Source organism: Pipistrellus hanaki (genome assembly GCF_964339955.1).
Source record: "Pipistrellus hanaki genome assembly, chromosome: 6".
NCBI lineage: Eukaryota > Metazoa > Chordata > Mammalia > Chiroptera > Vespertilionidae > Pipistrellus > Pipistrellus hanaki.
This window is the reverse complement of record NC_140508.1, coordinates 25637152-25659116: the sequence shown is the minus strand read 5'-3', so window position 1 is coordinate 25659116 and position 21965 is coordinate 25637152. Positions and strand designations below refer to the sequence as shown.

The following is a 21965-nucleotide window of genomic DNA, read 5'->3' as shown; positions in this document are numbered from 1 at the left end:
CAACATTCAGTGCCAAGCACAGAAGTAGGTGCAACTTGGCTGCTCTGGGTCAGCCAGGATCTGGCTTTGTCCCCTCTCCCAAGTTATTGCCGCAGCCAGGTAAAATCATCTGCTTTTGCCTGCAGGTCTGTTTTTACCTTAGACTGACACCAGTTGCTGCCCCCAGCAAGAATCACATAAGAAGCTTCCTAAAAGTTGTGCGAAGTTGTTCCTTGTGTCACTCTGATCCTGCTTTAGCTAAGGAGAGCTTGAGGAGTCAGTGGACCACACTTAGAAGGATGTCAGGCAGGTGGCTGGGGTGTTTTCAGGTAGTAGATGTGTTCTGAAATTTTGGAATGAGTCCAAAGTAGTGATATACTTTTGGGAAACACACTGTGAGGATGGGAGCCGATGAGCAGCCTCATGGGATAAAGACAGTACAATGAGCAGAAAATAGGCCAAGACTGGTATTTTTGGGGAACATTCTCTATTAAGTGATAGACAATGAATAGCAGGGGAAACCCCAAAGGACACTTGAAATGAGCAGTAGGAAAAGGGGGAAGGAGACCAACAGAAACCAAGGAAGACAAGGGTTTATGCTGAGAGGTGAGAGTGCTGCTGGAAATGCAAGCAAGAGGGGCAGCAAACAGAGGCCTTTGATTTTGTTTGACATTTGTGAAGCTAATTTCAAAAGACAGGAGAGAGGAAAAGCCAAGATGCACGAGACCGAGGAATAAGTCTCCCATTTATTTGGTGTCTTCTAAACTTCATGCTGGATGCCAGACAATATCTTATTTCATTGAAGGGAAAAGAGAGAACAGGAAGCAGCAGACTTGGAGGGAGATTGGTAGGACTAGGAAGGAGAGGAATAAATCAAGAGGGGGTGTTATTGTCTATTTCCTTTTGGACGGGAATATTGGAGCTCGTGTTTAGGAATTGGACAAGTAGCTGGTGAGGAGAGGGAAAATAGAGACCATAGTCATGAGATGGAGGGTCCAGCATCATAGGAGGCAGGTGAAGGGGTTAACCTGCCCATGTGGCAGAGAAAGTTTCTTCCAACATGGGCGGGAAGGAAGAAAGTTTCAGTGATGATCCAAAGAAAACTGAAAGAGCTGGGAGGAAACTTGTGGGAGTTCTCATCAGATGTTCTCAATTTTCCCAGGGAAGTAGGTGGAGAGGTCATCTTTGAGAGTGAAAGGGCAGGGGAAGAAATAGACCTGGAGAAGAATGAAGGAAAGGGGGAAGGTTGTGGTGGTGAATTCCATGACAGGAAGTACTCTGTGGGTGATGAAAAGAGTTGCAGCCTGTCACTGAGCCCAATCACTAAGGTCCCCCTTCTCTGTTTACTCGGCCCCACCCCCCTTTGGCTCTGTTGCTGACAAGGACCAGGAGAGTCTTTACATGCTCAGAGATTTATTGAAAGAAGAGGAGATAGTAAAGGGAAAATATACTCTGAATTGCTTCTAAATAGCCAGGAAGACTTTACAGAGGAGAAGGGAGTTTAGAAGAGCTTGATCTGAGAACACAGAGAAAGTTTGCACAATAGTAAGGGATCAGATGGGCCTCTCTGGAAACATATCTTTAAGCTTTTTGGGAGAAAGCAGAGAAGCAATTATCCAGTGGGTTACCGGAATTCCTCTTTTTACATCATTGTATCACTGCCAGAAGTTGATTTGTAACACAGTTCAGCCACTTTACTGCATCTTACCTCTTAGAAAGGATGGATTGGAGATTTTTCAGGTTACATGTGTTTTTCAACCATCAGCATTAATACTGATGGATTCTTTTTGTAGTAGTAAGTGTATGTATAATGCTATATCCAAGATAGGAAGGACCATTTATTTGAAGTTTTACTTTCTTAACCATCATCTTGACCTTCAATTTGTAGAGATTTCCTTATTTTTCCCCAGTTTTGGTGGAGAATATCCCAGTCTGGAAATCCAACTGACATAACTCCCTCCAATTACACTCTGAAAACAGTAATCTCCATAGATATTTGAGTGTGGTCTGTGCCTCTCAGTTTATCAACTTGAATCTACTGCAGAGAGGGCTCAAGGCAGAGTGTTTTAAAATCACAAGCGATGTTTGGTTTGCTGATAACTGAGCTGAAACAATCAGGACTGGCTATATAATTTGCAGGTCCCGGAGCAAAATGAAAATGTGGGGTCCTTGTTCAAAAATTATTAACAATTTCAAGATGATAATAACAGAGCCTTGAACCAAGTGTGGGGCCCTTCTAAGCACAAGCCCTGTGCAACTGCCTGAGTCACATGCTCATGATGCTGGTTCTGGAAATAACCCAAGGGCAGTCACACAAGTTGCAGAAACCTCACCAACTTTCCCCCTCCCCTGCCTCTCACTACTGAAGCTTTAGTTTTGGACACTTGCTCTAAACTCTGAGCCAGGTTCTCCTTTAGCTTTCTTTCCTTTTGGAAAAATAAAATCAGCCCAACAATTTACTGTTATGATCTTCTGCCCTGTGACCACCCCAGGAGTCTGGACAGGGAGGTTTTAATGGGATGGTGTGGTAGACAGAGCAACACATGGGTCAACCTGGGAGTCATGGCCCAGTATAGAATCACATGTTGGCTTCTAAGTAATTTTCAATTCTTGCCCAGAAGTCATATCTTAATGGGCAGCCAAAGCAGCAAGTCAAGTTAGGACAACCTTGTGAGGGTGGGTGTGGTGAGCCCCCTTTGGCACTGGGCACAGGCTTCCAACTGAAAGTAGATATGTGTCCATTTTGTAAACTTATTTATAGTAGGAACACTTTTTCTTTCTCAGTTTTCTGATGGAGAGAATTCTAACCCCTGACTATGAAGTTTTGACTTCAATAATTAATAGCTTGATAAATCTCATTTAACTTAAAAGGTTTAGGAGTAGGGGGAAATTATTCATACAGGTGGTTTGGACTTGAATCTTGGTCTCTCACCTTTCTCCCTGAACAACATGATCTTCAGCAACTGCTCCAGGTTATCCACTAACAACTGGATCGTGGGCTCCATCCAGTTACCCAGCCATGGGACCAGCCAGCCAGCAGCATGGCCATCATCTATGCAGATGCTAGCTTTCAGATTCCTGTGTTCCACTTCACTAGAATATGGAGTGGCCTGGCTTCAGAGATGGCTGGGGGTCCAGCAGGCATAGAGTGGATCCAAAATGAAGAGGTTATGCAATGCCTGAATGACTATCTGGCCTTCTACCTAAGATGGTAAGAAGCCTTGGAGGCTGATAATTGGAGACTAGACAACACAATCTGGGAACACCTGGCGAAGAAGGGACCTCAGGTCAGAGATTAGGGACATTACTTCAAGACCATAAAGGACCTGAGGGCTCAGATCTTTGAAAGTTTGTGAGCTATGACCACGTGATTCTGCAGATTGACAATGCTCATTTTGCTGCTGATGACTTCAAAGTCTAATATGAGAAGGAGTAGGCCATGAGCTGGTCTGTGGAGGGTGACATCAATGGGCTCTGAAAGGTCACTGATGACACCAATATCACTTGGCTGCCACTGGAGACAGAGATCGAGGCTCTTAAGGAGGGGCTGCTCTTCATGAAGAACTACGAGGAGGAAGTAAATGGTCTACAAAAACAGATTGCCAACTCTGGGTTGATTGTAGAGTTGGATGCTCCCAAATCTTTGGACTTCAGCAAGATCATGGTGGACATCTGGGCCCAGTAGAAGAACTGAGAGGAGAGAGACAAATATAGTTCCTTGTGGATTGAAGAAAACACCACAGTGGTCACCTTGCAGATTGCTGAGATAGGAGCTGCTCACGAAACTGAGATGGATGGTTTAGTCCTTGGAGATTAATCTGGACTCCATGAGAAATCTGAAGGCCAATTTTGAGAACATATTGAGGGAGGTGGAGATACACTATGTCACAAAGATGAAACAACTCAATGGGACCCTGTTGTACTTGGCATCACAGATGGCTCAGACCTGGGCAGAGTGGCAGCACCAGGCCTAGGAGGAAATGCCCTGCTGAACATCAAGGTCAAATTGGAGGCTGAGATTTCTACCTATTGCAACCTCTAGAAGAAGGGGTTGACCTCTATCTTAGTGATGCCCTGGACAGCAGAAATTCCCTGAAATCCATCCAGAAGACCACCACCTGCAGAATTGTGGACAGCAAAGTGGTATCTGAGGTCAATGACACCAAAGTTCTGAGGCGTTAAGGCAGCAGTAGTGGGGCATCCCTTGGTAAGCAGGTGACCAATAATAAGTTCAGAGATCACTGGAAAACAAACAAATAATTTTCTGTCCATTAAAGAAGTTTTGTATCTGCTGGGGGAAAACCTATCCAGGCTGTGAAGAACCTATCAAAGGAAAGTGAAGTTTCAGGGATTTGAAATTCAAACAACCTGAATGTGCTAAAAATTAGATGCAAACAACTGCACAAGTTTAGAATAAAAATTAGATTAAAGATAAAATAGAGAAATGAACATTTGTGGGGAGAATCAACACAATCAATAGAGGGCTTAATAGAAAGTTCAAGCATATAACATGGGGGAGTAGTGGGAATAGGGAGGGTGGGACAAGGAGGACAGAGCCAAAGGGCCAGCCATAAAAATACTTCTGTTACCAAGATAACTTGTTCAACATGTTCTCCTGTTTCCTCTAAGGTATGTGACTGTTGACTGAAGTGGGCATGATGAAAGGTGGAGCAAGAGGAAGTTCTACAGAAAAGAGTGTAAAAACAGAGACGTATGCAGCCCTCTATTTCTGAAGAGGAAATCTTTGCATTTTCTATTTTTGGACTTATAAATAAACTCTTCCCGGGCAAAGATCACTTATTCTATTTTTGTCCTTCTAGTCTATAGCATAGGACATCATTCTCATACCCTCTTCCTCCCACCCTTGTTTTATTACTAAGTCATAATTTGGATATAGTAAAATTCACAGATTTGAAGACTAAGCTTGAGGAATTGCTATATATGTATATACCTGTGTAAACACCAGGTATATACATGGTGATATATATCAAGATGAAAACCTTTTCTATTACTCCAGTAAGTTTGTTTGAACTCCATTCCTAGTCAATGCCTATTTGTCTTTCCTTACTCATGTAAATGGAATCAGAGAGCATGCAGTCTTGAATGTCTGGTTTATCCTGCTTGTCATTATGCCTGAAGATTCATCCTTATTATTGGAGATATCAGTAGTTCATTCTTTTACATTGCTGAGTAGTATTCCATTGTAGGACTGTACCATGATTTGTTTATTCATTCACCTGCTTAGGCATTTGGGTTGTTCCCAAGTGTGTTGAACTGTCTTTTTTGTTGTTGACATATACTCTCATGTCATTTGATGTCCTCTTTTTTGAAATATTTTTCTTCTCTTGTCACCCAGATGTGACTGTTTCACTGACTTAACTTTCTTATAGTCCTTTGCTGTTTTTCCTTATTTCCTCAACTTCTAAATGTTGGGCTCTCTCACTCAACCAGTTCAGACCTTTGCCTTCTTCTCCATCTAGATCCACATTCTGTGTTATCTTCTTCAATCTTGTGGCTTTAAATACCACCTCATAATGCCCATATTTACATTGTTAGGCCAGATCTCTCACTTAAACTCCAAATTGATGTGTTTAAATGTCTTTCAACATCCATACTTGGATATTTAACAGGTATCTCAAACTTTATAAGACAGACATTGAGCTTCTAATCTAACCCTCACAATCTGATCTACCTCTGGCTTTCCCTATCTCAGTGTGGCAACTCCGTCCTCCTAGGGGCTAAAGTTAAAAAACTTGAAACAATAATCAACACTTCTCTTTTTCTTTAACCTCCCATTCAATTCACCAGCAAATCCTGTGGAAGCTTCCTTCAAATTATACCTTGAATAATCATTTCATCCATAATCCCAAGACTGATATCCTGCTTCAACCTTTGTCCCCTCCTACAATCTTTCCTTCATAAAGAAGCCAGAATAATCACCTTTAGAAGCAGAAGCCAAATCAGGTCATTTATCTGCTCAGAATCCTTCAATGATATCTCATCTTACTCAGAGTCAAAGTCAAGTACTTTACTATGGCTTAAAGGCCCTGAGTGAATTTTTACCTGTATCCTCTTTGCCTTCTCTTCCTAGTCTTTCTCCCTTGCCCACACTGCTCTAGACATGCTAGTTTCCTTGACATTCTGTGACCAAGCCAAATATGTTTCCAGGAACTTTGCCCTTGCTGCTTGCTCTCTCTATAATGGTAACCCCATATACCTGCACACCTTACTGCTTTCCCATCTACAGGTGTCTATCAGAGAGCATTATGGAGAATTCTTCTGAGCACCTTTTTAAAAAAATTTTTAAAAAATATATTTTATTAACTTTTTACAGAGAAGAAAGGAGAGGGATAGAGAGTTAGAAACATAGATGAGAGAGATACATTGATTCAGCTGCCTCTTGCACACTCCCTATTGGGGATGTTCCCACAACCAAGGTACATGCCCTTGAGTCCGTAGGCCAACGCTCTATCCACTGAGCCAAACCAGTTAGGGCTGAGCACCTTCTTTAATGTACTAACTCATCCTCACTTCATGCCATGGGAAAGGATGTACCATATGTTGATGTCTCTTACAGAGGCTTCCTTAAGAAATACACTTTCTCTGTAAAAACAAGCATTTTAAAGAAACAAATGTTTCTCTCAAATTAGGTAATAATGTCAAGGAGATTACATCTATGCTTATTCTTCATTGTGCTCAGCCCAGGGATGTTAATGTTTCATAAGTAGGGTTTGGTGAATCATAGAAAAAATGAATATCTTAATTAAGAATCTGTGGAGAAGAGTGACTTTACTGAAGGGACTGTGGTTTTTAGCAATTACACATCATGTAATTTTGAGCAAGTAGGTTGCTAGCCCTTTCTGAGGCTCATTTTTTGCATCTTTAAAGGGAGGGTAGTAATCCTATATAATAAAAGCCTAATATGCTAAGTGTACAATTGTCCAGTCATTTGTTCAACCAAAGTGTAATATGCTAACGATATGCTAAGGCCACTCAACTGCTCACTATGACGTGCACTGACTACCAGGGGCAGACACTCTAACTGGTAGGTTAGCTTACTGCTGAGGTCTGGCCCATTGGGACTGAGTGAGAAGGGCCAGATATGCCCTGGAGCCCTCCTACAATCCCTCCCAAGCTTGTCAACCTCCTGCATCCCTCCCAAGCCCTGATAGTGCACCCGTGGGGGTCCCTCAGCCTGGCCTGAACCTTCTAGCAATCTGGGATACCTTGGGGATGTCAGAGAGCTGGTTTCAGCTTGATCCCACAGGCCAGGCCAAGAGACCCCACTGGTGCATGAATTCATGTACTGGGCCTCTAGTTCTTTTATATTTGCCTCAAAGGTGAATTCAGTATGAGTATTTAAAACAGACTGACATTTGAGGCTACTGGTATTTTTTTGGAGAGCATTAATTTGGATGCTACCTAAAACCACATATAAACTGTAAGATGCAGTACAAAATATAATATTAAAGTATTAAGGTATTGAGGAATTGTAATCCTGGACATTTCTATCTGTGGATGTCTCTGTTTACACAAGTTTATTCTCAGTCTTTCCAATGGTGTATGTCTGAGGGCAATGTGATTATTACATGAAGTCTCCAGTCTTCTGGAACCTTATGTTACATGCCTCTGGTCTTCACAAAGTGATCATTAACTTCCAGGTGGCCTCCCATTCTGACTCGGGCAATGGGCCAATTCCTTGATTCTATCTCACAATGTAACTTCCAAAGTAAATGTCTATTAAGCCTTTGTGTAAACATTCCAGGCCTGTAGCAAAGTCAACTGAACATAAATCACCCAACGAAAGGGCTGTAGGAAAATGAATGTGTAAGTTTGAAAAATGAAATAATACAGCACAGTTTGGTTGTGGATCTCTGGCCTCAGTTACCTCAACTAAGACGTTTTCTGGTCTGTATCAGAGATCATCCACAGAGGTGGTGGTTTTCGGTCACTCCAGCAGCTGTGCCCAAATATAGAGAAAATAAGCCTTCCCATACAAAAAGACAAGAAGATGCCTATTTACAAATGGGCTTAACCATCTTCTAAATAAAAACCACATTCTGCCACCTCCTCATCACCAAATGTATCTTGTTCCTGTTTCAAAGGTTTGGCTGGAAATCAAAGAGAGTGGTTGTGATAAGTTTTGTTGTTTTCCTTTGGTATTTTGTCTTTATTTAGAAATGGATGGTGCATGAAAGTTCTAGCTTTTATAAGTTGATTTTGGATTTTTTTTTTTCCTTAGGAAGGAAGGGTGAAAAGATGAAATAAAAGCCCTTCTGGAGAATTGAATGGAATAAAGGGCAGGCCTTTGTCAAAATTAAGGAACTTGGTTTGATTCCAGCCTGAGTGGCTTAGGTGTGCATTATGTCTCTCAAGTGTTAGCTTATCAACTTGACTTTTTCCAAAAATAGTTGCTCCAAACTTGACTTTTTCCAAAAATACGACCCAGGAAGCATATGTGTGGTGCTACTCCTATGCAGAGCACTCAGTCAACCTTTTTGAAGATAGACATTTTCAAATAGGTTCTCACATTTTTAAAGTAGAACACTTCAGCTCAGAAAATCCTTTCCCTTCCACATACCTAGCAGAGCCTAAAAATTTCCTTTTATGCCCTAGTCAGTTTGACTAATGATTTGAGCATTGGCCCAGGTTTGATTCTGTTCAAGGGCACATATTTTGGTTGCAGGCTCAATCCCTGGCCCTAGTCTGGGCATGTGTAGGAGGCAACCCAATCAATGTGTCTCTCTCACATTGATGTTTCTCTCTCTGTCTCTCCCCCTCCATTCCTCTCTCTCTAAAAATCAATGAAAAAATATCATTAGGTGAGGATTAATAGCAACAAACAAATGCCTTGTACTTTTCTGATCAAAATATGTTATCAACATTCTTCTTTTTTCCCACCTGTTGGAAACCAATGTAGAAAAACAAAAACTCACCCAAAGAGAATTTGATGTTATGTGAGGGTGTTATAATTTGACACGTTTTGGAATAAGTTACTAGGAAATATCACACAGTATCCTTCTCCTTGAGAAGGTAACTCAGCATATGTTCTCCTTGGTTGGGTTCCTTTGGCTTTGATTTTGTCTAAATGCATAAGATAAACAAGGACATCAAAGACTTTCATTGTGTTCCTGAGTCACCAATGTCATTGCCCTGTTCATTCCTTTGTCCACACCAGGAGGTCACTTGCAGATGGCTCTAGGATATGCTGGTGACTTTCTGCATCTTTTAGCTCAAAAACATTTGGTCCTGTGGGTCTGTTCCTCCTATGTCTGGGGCTGGCTGGAAGTCTTTATTGAGGGGTCACTGCCCCAGAAATACCCCAGGAAGTTGGCAGATAAATTCCCCAGGTACCTCCTCTCTCAGAGGGACATTTCTGAGGTGTGTAGTGTGCTCTGTAAAGTCACCATGTGGGTCCCCAGTGGGACTGTGTTCAGTTGTTCACAGTGGTAACCTGCTCATAAACACACCCTTAATTGCTTCATTTCCTTTCTTGCACCCAAATATTTGTCTCAGGTTCTGCTTCTGAGGAAATGCAAACAAAGACAGTGTATGACCTCTTCACTTATAGAATTGCTTAGGCCAGATGTAGAATCTGCTGAGCCTTTATTTCCTCATCTCTAATATTTTAATAATATATACTAATAAAAGGGTAATATGCTAATTAGAGCAGACACCTTCTGGATGTCCTTCTGGACAAAGTAACAGTGTTGGGGGCTGAAGCAGAGGCAGTTAGGGGTAATCAGGCCAGCAGGGGAGAGCAATTAGAGGCAGTCAGGCAGGAAGGCAGAAGCAGTTAGGTGTGGTCAGGCATGCAGACAGAGTGGTTAGGGGTAATCAGGCAGTCATGCAGAGTTGGTTAGGGGCGATCAGGCAGCAGACAGGTGAGTGGTTAGAAGCCAGTGGTCCCAGATTGTGAAAGGGATGTCCGACTGTAGGATCAGGCCTAAACTGGCAGTTGGACATCCCCAGAGGCATCCCAGATTGGAGAGGGTGCAGGAAGAACTGAGGGACCCCCACTGTGCATGAATTTTGTGCACTAGGCCGTTAGTAATAATAATAATAATAATAATAATAATAATAATAACAATAATAATAATAGTTTAGCATTCACTATGTACCAGACATAATTCCAAATGCCATATATTGTATATCAAATTAACTCTGTGAGGTGTGTACGACGAGTAACTACATTTTGCAGATAAGAAAATGGAGGCACGGGAGGGGCAGGTAATTTGCTCAGTCTCACAAAGCCAGTAAGTTTACAAGCTGGAACTCAAACTCAGGCAGCTGCAACCAGCATTCCTAACTACTGAACCATCCTATCCACCCCTTGAGAATAAAATGAAAAAAATAAACATGAGAGTGACAAGAAGAAAGTAGTTCTATAGAAAAGAGAGGACTGATTGTTACTAAAACCTTTCCAAGGTCTTCCTTCTACACCTCCTGAGTGTTGAGAGGGTTTTTAGAAAAAGTAAAGCCTGGATCCACATTCTCTCCAGTTACTGAGAGCTGCTTCCAAAGGAGTAGAACTTAGTGTAAAAGGATATTATATTCCATTTCCTAAACACTGCTTGTTTTTCAGAGCTATCGTGAAGAAGTCTATTGTTAAAGTTAGGGAGGTTTCATTGCAGTGGATCTTAAGAGGCATTGGGGCAGCTGATACACTGAGGTGTCATTAAGAATTATATCACCACTGAAGGATAATCTTGCTGCAGACAAGATTGCTTTGGGCGTGTGCTCCAGTGTAGGTGCCAAAAATGCTAAGACTTGGAGAAAGGAGAGGAGAAAGTAGAGCTACTTCCTCTTGCTGCTTGGAAGGCAGACAGAAAATCATCAGGAAATGCTCGTTTCTTCTCTCGGGATCTTCCAAGGACCTCCCACCTGCACAGGATGATTATTTTTTGCATTGGTCAGGAATGACTTGTCAGAAGATGAAAAGTTAGTGACCACGAGTTCAGTTCTTCATAGCTCCCAAGGAGCTGCTGGCTGCTGTGAGGTGGAAGATGGTGTAGGACAGGTGTGATGCCAGCCACATGGCTGAGAATTTCCTTGCTGGAGCAGCTCCAGCGTGAGCAGTTGGGAGCCAGAGGCTGGTACAAAGCAACAGCAAAGAGGAATTTTGCCTTTTCTTGACTGTCTTCAGCTGGGCTCTTTTCTTGAGAGTCATAAAGGTGGTCATGATTTGACAGGCAAAATAGAAGGGATCTGTTTTATACTGGGCTTGGGAAAAACTCCCCAGGTATTGCAAAAGCACAGATGTAGGGACAAGCAATTTAGGATCCTGAACTTTTCCTTGGCCCTCAAAGTTAAAGTGTTGGGTGCAGTCGACGATGGATTTGACCTTAGTTGACTTGGTGTTTTAAGGAACTGTCTTAAGGCTTGGCATACTGCCACCCTTCCCAGGAAGATGGGGGAATAAACACCATTAGAAGGTTGATAAGTGTTTGTTTTCCTTTGGCATTAGGGCTAAGAAAAATAAAGTGGGGAGGGTATCAGGTCCTGGAGTAAGCCTTTAAAAGGTTCCCCTTTTGATTCTTTTATGATTGTCTATTTATAATGGAAACAATCACAACAGAGAGAAAAAGACTTCAATCACCCCTGGGACACATTTTGTCCAAATTATTTAAGTACTTTTTATATATGAGCAAGAAGCATTATCTTTTTATTATGTCTTCAGGCCAGCGAGGGGGAGTTGTGTGTATAAAGCAAGGTGTTGCTGTGGCCCGTTGTCTTTTTTTAAATCCCTGGAAAGAATCACCAAGAAGGATGCTTCTGTTAACTCTGTCTGCCAGGCAGTGTGCAGGAGAGGAAAGAGGCCTTTCTAAAATCCATTAAAGACGATGCATTACATACTGTGTTTTATTACTTAAGTGCATAAATCATACATTGACAACTAATTGTATGTGCCATACTCTTTTAGAGCCTGGTAGGACTAGAGAGGTACAAGATGTGATTATTATTCCCAAGGAAAGTTCAATTTAACTAGGGAGATAAGACTATCATGTATGCAATAGTTAGAAACTACAAAAAAAGCATATGATTAAGTAGTGAGCTGTGGAGTACAGCCTAAAGGTGCTGTGGTTCTATTAGTTATGACACAAGAGGTATCATGGAGGCAGCAAAGCTTGAGATGAGTTTTGGAGGGCAGAACAGATTGAGGAGAAGGGGAGAAAGTCTGAATTAGAAGAATGGTATTCACAAAAGCGCAGAGGTGACAAAGCATATATATATATGTCTGCGAATAGAGGGTTTGGGCAAATGAAGAGTGAGCAAGAAGATGAAAAAGAACAGGGCTAGAGTAGGAAGATATCATGCATTTACCTTCCTCTTCATGCTACTGAAACTGTCTTACACTAGATCACTCTGTTTTGTCCATTTGCTTATTGTCATTTTTAAAAAGAGTAATTTGTGTAAATAGGTGACATGTTCTGTCTATGTTTGGGTTTCCCCAGAGGCAGACCCTGAAATGGGGAATCCAGGGCAGGTGATCCTAGGAAATTCTAGTAGGGAATTAGAAAAGTGAGACCAGGAGGTAAAGGAAGGCAATAAGGGGTGTGTTATAAAAATATTTACCAATGCAGAAAACTGGAACTTAATCCCCCTAGGGAACAAGGGGACACAGTGTGGAGGATGCCTCAGAGTGGCTCACTTGAGGGGTGAGGGAGTTGGTATATTTATCCACCAATTTTGTTCAGTCATTGGTTGAAGGCTGATTTTGAGGGCTTTCACTTTTATTCCATTAAAAAAGCCCATAAAAGTTGTAGGTGTCTGCAACAGGCAATCTTGGTCCTAATATGTCAGCATTTTTTTCGATTGAAACTTAGAGCCTCTGTGCCTTCATCAGCTCAGGCTGCTAGAACAAAATACCACAAACTGGGTGGCTTATGAACAACAAAAACTTAGTTCTCACAGTTTTAGAGACTGGAAGTTCAAGATGAGGGTGCCAGTGTGGTTAGGGTCTGGTGAGGGCCCTCTTCCAGGTTGCAGACTACAGACTTTTTCTTGTATCCTCTCGGTGGAAAGCAAAGGATGAGAGAGCGATGTTCAGTCCATTTTATAAGGACACTAATCCCTTTGGAGTTCTCCACCTTCATGACCTAACCACCTCCTAAAGGCCCCAACCTCCAAATACCATTATATTGGGATTAGGGTTTTAACATATGATTTTTTTCCCTCTTTTCATTGAGGATCATGCCCATTCAGTCTAATGCACTGTGTTTCATACCCTCTAATGAAGGAAAAGTCACCCTGGAATATATTTTAAAATCCTATTTATCTCTTCTTTTTCTTTTCATGTGTTACTATGGTCGAATCCAAAGCAGAGCACATTTTAGAAGACAAATTGTTCAGTTCAAGATGTGAATGGAAGCACGAGGAAGAGTTTTAGTTATAATAGGACTCCACCTGGGCTGGTTTATTTCTAGCCTAAGGAGTTTCCAACACAGCTGTGAGGGAGATTAATAAATATGACAATGACTCAAATTGGAAGGAGCCAGAGTAATGATTCTAGTTTGGGCCCTGGTTTTTCAGAGGAGAATGTATGTTAGTGAACTGAGCATATGTTTCAATTTTCATGAGGAAACTAAGATGGCCTTATTAAAAGTCTGCAAACAAAATATCCACCCATAGTATACTCCCACCTTCAACACATATCCCTTCCCTTGCCCTTCATGTCATGCATTTCCACAGGCTAGTTAGAAAATATAAATTTAATCGGAAATTTAACTAAGTAATTTATTTTTTTCCTCTCTATCTGTAGCAACTCTCTATGCCAGTTGGATTATGATCCAGTGAGAGAGAGATCAATTAAAGGGAAACCACAGTAGAGAAAGCATTTAAGAACAATATTCTTTCTTTCTTAATAAATTTTAATTTTTAAAACTTGCTTTGGGTTTTGTTCAGTTAATAAAGAGAAGAATAAATAAGAAAGGAAAATCAAATAACATTGTGTTTTTTCATATGCCTTGATGGAATCCTGGAATTGAAAAATATCTTGAAAGGCCATTTTGATGTTCTTGACTTTTCATCAGTATTTGTTAAGTTGGTTAAAGCTGTATTCTATATGAAGAAAATAGACAGAAGACATGCAGAGAGATTCAATTCCCTCAATAATTTGGTATTTGTCCAGTCATTTATCCATCCATCCATCCATCCATCCATCCATCCATCCATTCATCTTCTCACCATTAGAAAATTCTATGTCAAGTCCTGTCAGGCTAATTATTCTTAGGTAAATGAAGAAGAAAAATCTTTTTGTATTACAAATTTTAGCACGAGTTAGATTGGATCATTTTTCTCTGATGAAGGTTCATGTCTGGGTATCTCAAACTAGGTTTTTCTATGGATAATTTCCACTTTCCCCTTGTAGTCTACTCTTATAAAATGTAAAGTCATAAATTAAAAAAATATTTAGATAGAAGAAAATGTTATAAAGATGACAATTCTTCTTTAATTAATGTATAAATTTTATATGAGCCTAGTGATAATGAGGTGGAATGATCCTAAAGTTTATGTAGGAAGATAATCCTAACTAATAAAAGTGTAATATGCACATTGATCATCACTCCAAGACACAAGATAGCTGCCCCATGTAATCAAAGATGGCTGCTCCCATGTGGACACAAGATGGCCCATAAGGGAGCACAGTTGTGGGCAGTTGGGAGAGACCAGGCCAGCAAGGGAGGGCAGTTGGGGAAGACTAGGCCAGCAGGGGAGGACCGTTGGGGAGGCCAGGTATTCAAGGAAGGACAGATGGGGGGGAACAGGATTGCAGGGGAGGGTAGTTGGGGGGTAGGCCTGCCATGGAGAGCAGTTGAGGAGACCAGGGCAGCAGAGGAGGTCAGTGGGGGGACCAGGCCTGAAGTGGGGGGCAGGTGGAGGAGACCAGGGCAGCAGGGGAGGACTGTTGCGAGGGGGAACCAGGCTGGCAAAGGAGGGAAGTTAGGGGTGACCAGACTGGCAAAGGAGAGCAGTTAGGGATGATCAGTCAGCAGGGGAGGGCAGTTAGAGGTGACCAGCCTAGTAGGGGAGGGCAGTTGGGGGCGACCAGACTGGCAGGGGAGGACAGTTAGGGGTGACCAGGATGTCAGGAGAGTGTAGTTAGGCATTGATCAGGCTGGCAGGGGAATAGTTAGGGGCAATCACGCAGAGACAGGCGAGCAGTTGGGAACCAGCAGTCTTGAATTGTGAGAGGGATGTCCCAGATCGGAGAGGGTGCAGGCTGGGCTGAGGGACACCTCTCTCTCCCATGCATGAATTTCATGCACAGGGCCTCTAGTCTATAATAATAACATTCTGACAAAGAAAGTTAAGTAGAGATGACTGCCTTAACTTATAAAAACTCATTAATTAAGATGGCATGGTGCTTGCATATGAACACACAGACATCATTGAAATGTAAGTCTAGAACATACCCAAATACAAATGGGAATGTAATATAAGATGAAGTTTGGATTTAAAATAAGTGAAAAACAATTATTCATTGAATTAGGTTAAAATAATTAAATAGCACATTATACCTTATAATATAATAAGTTTCAGATGAATAAAATCTTTAAATGCTAAACAAGTAACCATAAAAATATAAGAAAAATATAAAAATTATAATTACAGAGGAGAAAAGTTTTTTTTTTTTTTTTTTTTTTTTTTAAAAAAAACAATGACAGGAACATTGTAAGACATAAAACAGAAGATTTATTGAAAATAAAGAATTTGTACCTGGTAAAAACTACCAACATCAAAGTTAAAAGATAAATAAAAAACTGGGGAAATATTGCAATTTTGGTAAAGTGTTAATTTCTGTTTTATAAAGGAGGCATATAAACCTATAAAAAAGACTAATATCAAAAAAATAAAGAACAAGGAAGAGAACAGTCAGATAATACAAAGAAAATTCATAAGAAAAGGTGATTTACTTTGTTTATAAAAAGAACAGTGTAGCCAAAACCGTTTGGCTCAGTGGTAGAGCGTCAGTCTGTGGACTGAAAGGTCCCAGGTTCGATTCTGGTCAAGGGCATGTACATTGGTTGCGGGCACATCCCTGGTAGGGGGTGTGCGAGAGGCAGCTGGTTGATGTTTCTCTCTCATTGACATTTCTAGCTCTCTATCCCTCTCTCCTCCTCTCTGTAAAAAATCGATAAAAAAATATATTAAAAAAAAAGAGCAGTGCAGAATAAAGCTAAACTGAGACATAATTTCAGCTGTTAAATTGGCAAGATTTAGGTACTACCTGGTGTTGCCAATGGTGTGGACACATTAAGACTTTCATATACAGCTATGGGTAATGTCAACGGGAAAAGTTGACACACCATGGCCTGAGTCAAATCCAGCCTGATGCCTGTTTTTGTGCTGCTAAGAATAGTTTTTACATTTTTAAACAATGGCAAAGAATTTTAAAAATAATGTTAGTGATGTGAAAATTATATAAAATTCAAATTTTATGGCCTTAACTAAAGTTTTAGTGGAACAAAGACACACTGATTCTTTTTATATGCATATAGTGCTTTAGTGCTATTTGAGTAGTTGTGACAGATTGTAAAGCTGAATAGATTTACTATTATTTCCTCTTTAGAAAAAATTGCTGATCCCTGCCCTACAACTTGAAAATATCTATCAAAATTTTAAGTCCCCTTTCACCTAGTGAACAGAAGACCAGGAACTTATCCTATAGACACATTTGCATAAATGTAAAGTAAACTATGTTCAGAATGTCTACTGCAGCATTGGTTGGCAAAAGATTGGAAATTAACTAAATGCTTATCAATAAAGGACTGGTTATATAATTCTAGTACATTGCCACAGTGAAATGGTACATAATTATAAAAAAAGAATATATATGTACAAATGGAATAATCTCTAAATATATTAAAATATATTTATGGAAGATAGAAAGATAGAAACTACTATTTGTGTAAAAATTGGGGGAAGTAATATATGTAAATATACCCAGATATCTGTCTACATCTACACACATTTTCTCACATAAATAAAAATCATTTCTTAAGATTACACAGGAAACATTGGTTGTCAAAGGGGAGAATAACTGGGTGATTAGGGTCAGGGGGGAGGAGAGGAAACTTTTCATAAGCATTTATACATAATTTTAATACTTTTATAATTTTTAACTATGTGATTGTGTTATATACTCAAAAATATTTTTAAACATTTCTTCCCTTATCCCATTCAGTTATTCTGTATCTCATTACCTGGTAATAGTTCTTCATACCACATATCTCCATCTGAAATTTTTGTTCCTATGTTTCCTTCTCTAATATCCTTCCTAGACTACAGACCTCTTGAGATTGGCGATTGCGTCTGTATTGCTGACTGTCCCAGTGCCAGCATCTGGAGCCATGTAGGATAAAGCAACTGGCTCCCCAGGGGTTGAGTGCTGAGGCACAGTTGAGATAAATGGCTTGTAGTATATGGTCCCTGGAGCAAAGATGAACCCCTTCCCAGCACATGCAGGGTTCTTAAATGGTGGGAGTCAAATTTTATGCCCTCATAACCTTTGAACTCTCCCATAAATCCAGTCTTCTACCACTACTACTATTGTAATAGAAGAACAAAGATGCATTTTGACAAAAATCAGCAATAGGCAAATAAAATAAACCAGACATTGTCATTTCATGAGGGCACCCTTAGTATTACATAGTCAAATGTACAGCATAGTTTGTAATAGAGAAAAATCAGAAATAATCCCGTGTTCATTGACAGGTCCATGGTTGGAAAAATGTTAGAAACCATGCAGATATAAAGGGATACTTTTATAGATTGACTTGAAATGATAATCAATAAATAGAAAATGAATAAAGCAGCTTGCAAAAATAGCATGTGTGATATGATTCTGTTTTTCAAAAAGTTATGCATAAGAAAAATTGAAAACAATGGAGAATATATACCACATGGTTGGTAGTGATTGTTTCTGGAGACCAGTGAAGAAAAGGAATTGCATATTTTATGTTAAATATTTATGTAATATGTGAACATTCATAGATTTCTTATGCAGCTAGGAAGAAAAAGTGAATCTAAATTTGTATATAGCTGAATCTAAATTTGTATATATTGACACTCTGTGTGTTAATATCTAAGTACCTGTCATGGAAATTTTATCATTAGGAAAATACATAACTTACCTACAGAACTCACGAAAGGCTAAATGACAGGAAGCTAAAGTCTGGAATCAGAAAAGGAAGAGTGTCAATCAGGATTCATGAAATGTGACACCTGAGAAATAAAAGAATATATTTACTTGACATTGGTTCTCCAAAAAGAAAAACTGTACAGCGCTGGAGATGGGGAGAGGATGGTTGTAGAATATGGAGATCCTAATGTTAAATTTTAATCATGTTAATTTCAATTATATTGAAATAATAACCTAAGGACTAAAGGGGCTCCAGGAAGTGGTTGAGGAGCCATGTCCATATACCACCCCCTATGATCACTATGTTACTATGTCTTGCTCTTGTTTTCTTAAATTTCCCAATGCAGCTGAGACAACAAGACAGGGTGGTCCAGGGCTGGGAGTGGAGACACCTGGATTCTAGTCCTTCCTCTCCTCTGGACTTGCCCTGGAACTTGGGCAGTCCACAACCTTTCTCACTTTCTCAGTTTCCCATCCCCATCAGGGAACTGCTTGTCCTTGACCAGGTTCTCGTGGTTTCAGATGAGGGTATGGACATCGTGGGATTTGAATTTCTTTTAGGCAAATGGTCTCTAAAAAGGTGTGTGTGTGTGTGTGTGTGTGTGTGTGTGTGTGTGTGTGTATCTGTTTAATCTCAAAATTTTTTTCTGGCATCGTATTCAGAACTTTCTATTTTATTCCCTCTTTGCACTTGCACTCTGATGGTCATTATACAACAACAGGGCTGGAGGAGGATATAGAAACCATCTGGTTCAAGTTCATCAGTTTCCAGGTGGAACCCAGAGAAGGCTGGATGACTTGGTCTAGAGTCTAGACTCTATCACATGTGTCAAACACAAGGCCCGCGGGCCAAATCCAGCCCGCCAGGCCTTGCAATGTGGCCCGCACCGCGCTGTCATCACTGCACTCCGCTGTCAGTTTATGACATTGTCAGTTTATGACTGTTCAGTAAACCATTCGGCCCGCGATTTAGGCTGGATTTTAGATTTTGGCCCCTTCTCTGATTGAGTTCGACACCCCTACTCTAGATAGTTCTCATACTTCAAGGTGCACGGGAATTACATGGAGACTTTGTTACAATGAAGATGCTGATTCATTAGGTGAGGGTGGGTCTGAGATTCTGCATTTCTAACAAATTTCCAGGAGATGCCAATGCTGCTGTTTCATAGCCTGCACTTGGGGGACGAGGGGTGTAAGATAGCTTCTCAGAAGCAAAGGCTGAACTTGGCCCAATTTTCCCCCAGCCACTGTCCGGAGCTCTCTCCTATAGAGGACATAATTATTAACTCAGTTGTTTCAGAACCTAAAGCTATCACCTATGAGAAGCTTTCTGTCAGAGTCACTTGGGGTTATTTTTAAAATTTTGGGTGTCTGGGCCTCTCTCCAAGAGTTTCTTTTTCATTAATACAGGTTGAGGTCTGCGAATTAGTATTTTAATAAAGCCTCATGATTATTTTTGTTTATTCAGCTTATGATCAACTTTTGGAAATATCTATCCAAGTCATTTAGGAATATTTAATTATATTTGCTATGATCTGAATTTTAAACTTTATTTTAAATTAGTGCATATTGATTCCTTGTATATTTTTAGTGCTTCTTTAGTCACTGACAATATCAATATACTGTAGGAAAACCATATTAATGTATGAGTGCCAATCCTCAAAACACACACACACACACACACATGCACACACATACACACACATACACACACATCCATATAAGCATAGCTCAAAGCCACCATGAGCCTGGGGTGACTTGTTAGGGAAGATGTACTTTAGATTTCAAACACATGTAGAAAACCTTTCCTAGAAATGCATTTACTGCCACTTCCTTTCCATTGTAAATCTGGATTAGCAAGACCTAACTATTATCATCTTAGACTGAAGAACCCCAAGGCTTTTACCAAAAACCTATATTCCAAAGATTTTTGTATATTTACTGATGTTAACATCTGGCAGATTTTCTCCTTTTTGTGATTTATTTATTTATTTAGTTACTTACTTATTTATGTGTGTGTATGTATGTTTTTATTTTTCTATTTTTGTAACAAACAAACAAGTGTGAAATTGCTCTCTCACCATCAACATTCCCATTGCAATATGGTTGTGGAAATCACTCAAAAGCAGCCATCTGTTGGAGGAGCTATGGTAGCCCAGGGAAGTTTCACATCAACCTGGGGAAAGATGCCTATTATTTTAGGTTTTATCTTGGTCCCATATGACTCCATACTATTGTTTCCCCCATAGTGCCCACAACATGGATCAACTCATAGAGCTTCTTACAAGCACAGCTCAGAGACTTGCCTTTCCCAAGCTTCTTAGAAAGAGCTGTACTTTATTCTGCCACCTGACCTCTGGCAACAAGAGACTCTTTCATATTTTATCAGCAATTAATTGCAATCACTTCTGCTTTATGACCTGACAAAGACCTTCATCGCCATGGTTCAGTCATTGTTTCCTGATCTTCACCTTTCCTCCCTGCTGTTCTCAGAGGTGCTAGTTCAGATGAATTTTCCAGCCTGCAACTGGGTGAGGCACTGGCTGAATCACATGAGTTTTGACATTTAACAAGACATGATTTATCATTGAACAATGTATTCCTGCCTCTAGCCTACTGTGGGCAACTGAGAACATGCTTCGCCTGCGTAACTCCATCTCAGTAATGGAAAGAAAGGATGATTATTCAGAAGCATTGGCATCAAGGGGAAAATTTGGAAGGTGTCAGGCCTTGCCCTGTTGTCACTTTTAGTCTACTTCACCGAGGACCCAAGCTATGCCAGATGATGGGTGGATGATGACATGGAAAGTGTCGGATGGGGCACCAGGGTAATAGGTGAGGGATTCATTCTCTTTAGCTAATGATTCATTCTCTTTAGCTATATGTCATATACAATTATTTGGTGTAACACAAAGTACAAGTGAAAATATTCAAAATCAGATAAAAAAGTTTGGATGGCAAAGTTACCTCCAACAACTGTTTTAAGAAAATAGAACTGTCAACATGTTTGAGAAACTAATTTATTGTTTGGCAAGGAATAGAAGCAATGATCCTAGACTCCATGTATTTTCAGAGCCTGCCTAAGCATTTTATATACTGTTCTCCACTGTTCTTATTTCTCTCATGCATATTCACCAAACAGACTCTGTATTTCCCAAAGGTGACTAGCAGGTCTTCAGGCTTTGGTTCTTTTCTCTATCGTTTATACACAGAATGGAACAGCACATAATATAAACTGAACAAATTCATGCTGTTGCTAATCAGAACTACATTTTAGGGGCCTTGACTATGTGCCAATTACTAATCTGGGTGCTTTGCATATTAGCCCACTTAACTCTCACCATAAACCCATTATTAGAATATGGGTCAATATTATGTCTGTTTTGAGACTGTGGGAAGAATGTTAAGAGCTGTATAATGGCAAGGGTCAAAGACAAAATTCAAACCAGAGTTTGGAGGCCCTTTATACTATTGCATATAATGGATTGTTCCATTGTTGATAAACTTTATTCTGAGTATGGGATGTTTCCTTTTAAAGTAAAGGAGACCTTGACCATCTAGGTTTAGGCTTAGACCCTGCTTGACTCAGCAGGTAGATGATATTGTATTGAGAAACATGTCAAGTATAGGGCTGATGTGAGCAAACAGTGGGTGTATTCTGCTGTGATGTTCTTGAATTATTATTATTATTATTATTATTATTATTTTTTGATCATTTCTCCTGGCTTTTGGATTTGGTGTGAGCCTATGTATTTATCTTTGGATTAGCCAGTATAAAACCCAATAGCAGTTGGGGGTTGAGAAGACATAAACCAAAGAACTTATATACTTACATGCATAG

The 21965-nt window shown here is 40.2% G+C and overlaps 1 pseudogene across 1 annotated transcript; it reads left to right on the top strand.

The window, feature by feature from the left end:
- The first annotated feature begins 1039 nt into the window (after window positions 1–1039).
- Window positions 1040–4161, top strand: LOC311624799 (keratin, type I cytoskeletal 18-like; annotated as a pseudogene). The gene is made up of 2 exons: window positions 1040–1145; window positions 3226–4161. The product of its transcript is annotated as a keratin, type I cytoskeletal 18-like (transcript).
- The last annotated feature ends 17804 nt before the right edge of the window (window positions 4162–21965 follow it).